This window comes from Arachis ipaensis, chromosome B07 (assembly GCF_000816755.2).
Source record: "Arachis ipaensis cultivar K30076 chromosome B07, Araip1.1, whole genome shotgun sequence".
Classification (NCBI taxonomy): domain Eukaryota; kingdom Viridiplantae; phylum Streptophyta; class Magnoliopsida; order Fabales; family Fabaceae; genus Arachis; species Arachis ipaensis.
Genome location: NC_029791.2, coordinates 41,649,800 through 41,657,197, shown reverse-complemented (window position 1 = coordinate 41,657,197; position 7,398 = coordinate 41,649,800). Strand labels below are relative to the sequence as shown.

At 39.7% G+C, this 7,398-nt stretch overlaps 1 long non-coding RNA gene across 1 annotated transcript in view; it reads right to left on the bottom strand.

The window, feature by feature from the left end:
• Positions 229-7,398, bottom strand: part of LOC110264581 — a 21,259-nt gene continuing 14,089 nt past the window's right edge. Inside the window, exons 2-3 of the long non-coding RNA XR_002350752.1 lie at positions 6,057-6,064; positions 229-241 (exon numbers count right to left, since the gene is read on the bottom strand). This is a non-coding gene — a long non-coding RNA (uncharacterized LOC110264581). The remainder of the gene's footprint in view (positions 242-6,056; positions 6,065-7,398) is intronic.

Sequence of the window (7,398 nt, the reverse complement as noted above, 5' to 3'; positions counted from 1 at the left end):
TTTATGGGCTCTTGAGCAGGTAAGCCATGAAACTTGGGCAGTAAGTTGATTAGCGCAGTCTTTAGTTCAAAATCTGCAGCCAGATTTGGGTGACGCGCTTGATACGGTTGCAGTGTAAAGTCTGGAGCTCCTGCTTCCTGGAGAGTAATCCTTCTGGGCTCCGCCATATTACCTGCACGTAAATCAATAGAATCAGTAGAAAAGGAGCTTGTTTCTTCCTCAGATGGCGCTTCAGATTCGCCTTCAAAAAACACTGGTGAATTGGTAGTAACCACTTCACCACCCTCAGAGGCTAACCGACGCCGAGCTCGCCTAATACGTGATATAGTTCTTTCAATTTCAAGATCAAACGCGGCTAAGCTCAGATCAGGCAGTGAATGCGTCATTCAATGAAAGAAACATACAGCTCATGGTAATAAAATAAAAATAAAAAATATGCAATTATGTAAAATTAAAAATATGTACACCAACTAATAAAGGAAATTAGCCGATTAAGAATTTAATATAGAAATAACGTTGCGAGTACAGTTCCTAATCGACGAAAATCCGCTTATCAATTTAGAAGGGTTGTCACAAATTTAGAATAAAAATACTGAGAGTAGGAATCCCAGGTTGTCTCCCAATGAGTTGACAAAAGGGTGCTATCTTATTAGTCAGGGGTTTTCCGAGAAATTTTAAGAGTTGGAGAACAGAAAAATAAATGATTGTAAATTAAAGCAATGAAAATTAGCAAGAGAATTTATATATTCAAAGTAAACGCCTTGACGGGGGGAAGATTAATTGGAAGTTCTATCCTTGTTGGATTTTCCCAAGTGCAATATCAAGAGGTTGTTGTTTTCACTTAGTTAACCCTTACTAAATAAAGGAAAGTCAAGTGATTGAGCTAACTCTTATTCGCAAGTCCTAACCCTCTCCTATGGAAGGGTTAGCATTAGTAAATGGAGAGTTAGCCAACAACTTCCAATTGAGATTGACACTTGAATATTCCAACTCAAGGGTCTCCTCTTAATCAACCCCCATGTCAAGTTGGGAGTCTACTCCATTGACATGAATAATACTTTCACAGATATATAAAGAGAATAGAAAGAAGACATGGTAAATTAAATAAAATAGGAATTAAAAATTAATTAAAGGTAAAAGTAATTCTTTGCATTAATAAATTCCAAAATCATAACATACTTATCTGAACAGGGTTAATAAGTAATCAAAAGAGTAAAGGAAAAAGAAAACAAACTAGAATAATGGCAACTTCAACGGAGGTAGTGACTCTTCTCAATATCCAAAGCAAAAGCATCAAAAGCATAAAAATTAGAAATCTATGAATGTGGAGACAACCTAGAGGAGAGTGATTTCTCTCTAAGATTTCAATCTAAAACTAAAATTATGCGAATGAGAATGTGTGTTGAGTCTCTGCTTGTCTCTTGGCTCTAGTCTGTGTTTCTGGGCCAAAAACTGGGTCCAAACTCAGCTCAAAATTGCCCCCAGCATTTTCTGTGATTTCTGCAGGTAGCACACGTCACGCGTACGCGTCAGTCACGCGTACGCGTCGCTGGTCATCTTCGCATCTCACGCATACAAGTCAGGCACGCACACGCGTCGCCATGCAAACTCCATTTCACGCGCACGCGTGAGCCATGTGTGGGCGTCGCTTCTCGTTGGTTATCTCCTTTATTTCTTGTGCTCCTTCCATTTTTGCAAGCTTCCTCTCCATCCTCTAAGCCATTCCTACCCTATAAAGCCTGAAAACACTTAACACACAGATCACGGCATCGAATGGTATAAAGGGGAATAAAAATACACAATTTAAAGGCTCAGGAAGCACGTTTTCAATTATAGAACAAAACTAGGAAGGAATTGTAAAATCATGCAAATTGTATGAATAAGTGTGCAAGGACTTGATGAAAACCACTCAATTGAGCACAAGATAAACCATAAAATAGTGGTTTATCAAGCTATCAACAAGCATTGAGAATAAAGGTACTAAGAAAAAGGTACCTAAAGGCTGGAGAGACAAAAAGATCCCCATTGAAGGCCTCTCACCTGGCATGAGAGTTGTCTTCACTGACAACCCAGTCACTCCACACACAGTGAACAAGATCCTATTTCTAAAGCATGTGGAGCTCATCCATGAGAGCACAGGCAAGAAGTTCACTGTAAGGGGCAAAATTCTGAGCCCTTATCCATCTCCGTAAGGAGCTAACCGTCAAGCTAGTGACGTTAAAGAAGCGCTTGTTAGGAGATAACCCAACCATAATTAAAGTTTTCTTGGTTTTCTTTAAGTTTATTTAAGTTATATCAGTATTTCATAATTGTTTCTTTAAGTTTGTAATCATGTGCAGTAGTTAGAATAGAAACAGAGACAACCAGAACTGGAAACAGAACACCCTGGAGCAGTTACCTTGCTGGCATTAAACGCTAGACAAGGGGCTAGAGTGGGCGTTCAATGCCCAAGAAGAGCAGCATTGCTGGCATTGAACGCCAGCAAGGAGGCAGACTAAAGGGCGTTCAACGCCTTATGAGGAGCATAAAGCTGGAGTTCAAAGCAGGAACTGGGTGTTCAACCCCTAGAAGGGGGCAGGGAATTCGAATTTGGATCAGTGGATCCCACAGAATCTCCACCTACCCCACCTTCTTCTCTCTCTTACTTTCACTCTTCCCCACACACTCTTCCCCATAAATCCTCAACCAATCACGTCCATATCTATCCTCAAAATCATCATAACTCCTACCAACCCCCACCCACTTCAAATTCAAAAGTACCCATGCAATTACCCCCCACCATTCGAACCCTACCCCATCCCACCCTTATAAATACCTCTTCCTCCAACCCTTCATACACACCCCTCATACACTAAAGCCCCTACTTGGCCGAATCACACTCTTCCTCCATCTCCTCTATTCTCTTCTTCTTCTATTCCTTTCTTCTATTGTATTCATATTTTGCTCGAGGACGAGAAAAGCTTTTAATTTTGGTGTTAGAAAAGCCTTGCTTTTTGCTTTCCATTCATACTTATGGCACCCAAAGTCGGAGAATCCTCTAGAAAGAGGAAAGGGAAAGCTGTTGCTTCTACCTCCGAACCTTGTGAGATGGAGAAATTCATCACCAAAGCTCATCAATACCACTTCTATGAAGTAGTGGCAAAGAAAAGGGTAACTCCTGAAGTCCCTTTTAGGCTAAAAAAGAATGAGTACCCAGAGATTCGATGAGAAATCCAGAGGAGAGGTTGGGAAGTTCTAACCAATCCTATCCCGGAAGTTAGAATCTTGATGGTACAAGAGTTTTATCCTAATGCATGGGTCACTAAACACCATGACACTACTGTGAACCCACATCCCAAAAATTGGAGCACCATGGTCCGAGGGCAAACCTTGGATTTCAGCCCGAAAAGTATAAGGTTGGCGCTCCATTTGCCAAAAATGCAAGGAGACCCACACCTTTACACTAGAAGAGACAATTTTGATTAGAGACTGGACCAAGTCCTTTCAGAAATTTGTATAGAAGGAGCTCAGCGGAAGAGGGATGCTCAAGGCGAGCCTATCCAACTGAGAAGGCTTGACCTCAAGTCCGTAGTTAGAGGATGGTTGGAATTCATCCAACGCTCCATCATTCCTACTAGTAATCGGTCAGAAGTGACCATTGTTAGAGCCATCATGATTTATTGCATCATGATTGGGAGTGAGGTGGAGGTACATGAGGTAATACCGCAAGAATTGTACAAGAAAGATGAAAAGTCTTCCATCTTAGCAAGGTTGGCGTTTCTCCACCTTATCTGTCACTTATGCAATTCAGCTAGAATTGTCATAGAAGGAGATATCCCCATTGAGGAGGACAAGCCCATCACTAAAAGAAGGATGAAGCAAACTAGAGAGCCTACGCATGCACCTCAACAAGACCATGTGGAGCTGCCTCAACAAGAAATCCCTGAGATACCTCAAGGGATGCATTTTCTTCCCCAAGGCTATTGGGACCAATTGCATACTTCTCTAGGAGAATTAAGCTCTAACATGGATCAGTTGAGGATGGGACATCAAGAGCATTCCACCATCCTCTATGAAATGAGAGAAGATCAAAGAGCCGTGAGGGAAGAACAACAGAGATAGGGGCGTGACATAGAAGACATCAAGTGCTCAATTGGATTCCAAAGAGGGAGTAGTAGCCACCGTCACTAAGGTGGACCTGTTCCCTTAGTCCCCTACTTCCTATGTTATTTTTTTGTTTTCCATGTATTTTATCTTATTGTCTGTTTCTAGTACATGATCATCTTTATTTTATGCCTTAAAGCTATGAAATATTCCATATATCTCTCACCTTACTTAAAAAAAATTTTTATTTGAAAATGAATAGGGAGATACTTAAATTTCGAGTTATATCATAAAAATAGTTCAATTATATTGATGTGGTGACATTGCTTTTACTCTAATGCATGAATGAACAGTGCATATTTGATATTGGAGTTAAGAATGTTGGCTTTTGAAAGAATGATGGAAAAAAGGAGAAGTATTATTGATAATCTGAAAAATTCAAAAATTAATTCTTGAAGCAAGAAAAAGTAGCAAAAAATGAAAAAAAAAAGAGAGCAAACAGAAAAAGAAAAAGCCAATAGCTCTTTAAACCAAAAGGCAAGAGCAAGGATCCAAGGCTTTGAGCATTAATGGTTAGAAGGGCCTAAAAGAAACAAAATATTAGCCTAAACAGTTCAAATGAGCTGGTTCCCTAACTATATGCTTGTGGTGTAAAGGTGTCAAGTGAAAAGCTTGAGACTGAGCAGTTAAAGTCGTTATCCAAAGAAAAAGAGTGTGCTTAAGAACTCTGGACACCACTGGCTGGGGATTCTAGCAAAGCTGAATCACAATCCGAAAGGGTTCACCCAGTTAAGTGTCTGTGGCATTTATGTATCTGTTGGTAATATTGGAAAACAAAGCGCTTAGGGTCATGGCCAAGACTCAAAAGAAGCTGTGTTCAAGAATAAAAAAGAATTAAACTAGGAGAATCAATAGTATGATCTGGATTCTGAGTTCCTAAAGATGCCAATTATTCTAAGCTTCAAAGGAAAGTGAGATGCCAAAACTATTCAGAAGTGAATAGCCACTAGTCCCGCTCATCTAATTAAAACTGAGCTTCATTGAAAACTCTGAGATTTATTATATTCTTCTCTTATTTTTAATCCTACTTTGTTTTTGGTTGCTTGGAGACAAGCAACAATTTAAGTTTGGTGTTCTGATGAGCGGATATTTTATATGCTTTTTGGGATCATTTTCATATAGTTTTTATTATATTTTATTTCAGTTTTATTATATTTTCATAGGTTTTAGTGCAAAATACATATTTTTGGATTCTACTTTCAGTTTGTGTATTTTATGATGATTTCAGGTATTTTCTGGCTGAACTTTAGGAGTTTTGGCAAAGTCTGATTTAGAGACAAAGGAAGGACTGCAGATGCTGCCAGATTTTGACCTCCATGCACTCAAAGGAGCATTTCTGGAGCTATAAAAGTCCAAATGGTGCGCGCTCAACGGTTATGGAAAGCTAACATCTAGGGCTTTCCAAAAATATATAATAGTTTACACTTTGCTTTGGAAATGAAGGCCCAAAATTGGCTTTCAATGCCAGCCACTAACCCCGTTCCTGGCGTCCAACGTCCAAAAGGGAGCAGCTGGCGTCCAATGCCCATTCAGGAGTCCAAAGCTAGCGTTCAATGCCCCAGAGGGAGTACCAACTCGTGGCTTCACTCAAGCTCAGCCCAAACACTCACCAAGTGGGTCCGAAAAGTGGATTTTCACACTACAAGACTAGTTTATCTTATTTCTGTAATTCTTAGTTATCAGATTAGTATATATAGGAGGAGATCACCCTTGTTTAGGATCTTCTTCCCCCACTTTTATATTCGAACATTACCTTCTGTAAGTGATGAGTCAATAACCTCCTAGGTTAAGGTTAGGAGCTCTGCTGATTCTTATGGATTGATAATATCACTATTCTATTTCAATTTATGCTTGATTCCATTCTAAGATGTATCTTCGTTCTTCATCCTAATGAATTGGGAGTGTAACTTGACTGTCATCCCTATTTCACATGGGTTCTTGTGAGTCCTTGACGGGATAGTACTGAACCACAAGTTTGATTATACATCTCTTAGACAGCTAATCCATGACTTTGTTGGGTACTTGGAGACATCAGTGCAGCCGAGGTACGGGGCGATTAGGGCCATTGTGGTATAGGCTAAAACCAGGACGTAGCATTCTCTGATTCGGAAGATCTGACCTTGTCTGTGGCGCTTTGAGTAGGATCACCAAGGGAATGGACTGCTAGAGCTTTACCCATGTTCAGATTGGATGACCACTAACCCGGCGTTTGATCTGAAGCAGAGGAGATTAATGACCGCTGACCCGGCGTTAATCATTTACAGCCTACCATGGAATGAATCATCAGAAGTTGGAGTAGATGGTGAGAAAAGTTGATCCAGAAGGAAGAAGCATCTCCGAAGCCTCAACCGTTTTATCATCATTGATTGCACATCTATCTAGTAACGTTTTATTCATTTATCTATTTTATGCGTTTTTCACAACATCTATCATCGTTTCTATTCGCCCGACTAAGATCTACAACGTATCCATTACTTTTTCAAACTAACAATCTCTGTGGGATCGAACCTCACTCACCTGAGGTATTACTTGGACGACCCGGTGCACTTGTCGGTCTATCTATGCGAATATTGCGGAGTCAATTTCGTGCACCAGGTGTTCACGGATCGGATCGGATCGGATATAAGCAAAATCTCAATCTGATCCACAATAAGAACATCGGATCGGATATCTGATATACTCAATTGAAGAAAATATTCTTATATTTCAAAAATTCAGAAAAAATAAAAAAATTTTCACCAGAACTAAACCATAAGGCAAACAGTCACTGAAGCACATATTTTAACATCAACTAGATTATCCAAATTTTAAAATGATCAACAAGAACTAGACCCTAATAATATCTAAATATAAAAAGAAATTAGTGATATTTAATTTTTTTTTAAATATATTCTCAAAGCGTCAAAGAAAGTAGATGCAGAGCTATACAGTGAAGTAGAAGCAACATTCTAAAAGCAAAGCAGAACTGCAGAAGCAGATCGGTGACTAAAGCAGAATGGCAGCGACTGAAGCATAATTGCAACAACAATTAATAGAGCCATCTGAGCCAACAAACAGAGGCAACGAAAGACAGAGATGTGGTGAGAAAAAAGGATAGCATAGCGGCAAGAACGAACGATAGAGATGCTACAAGAACAAAGGACGGTGAGGCAATGCAGTGGTGAGAGGATAAACACGAAGAAGGGATGAACGATGACTGAAGCACAGAACTAGTGAAGAGAAAGAAAACACAAGGAAGAGAGGACAAGTGCAACT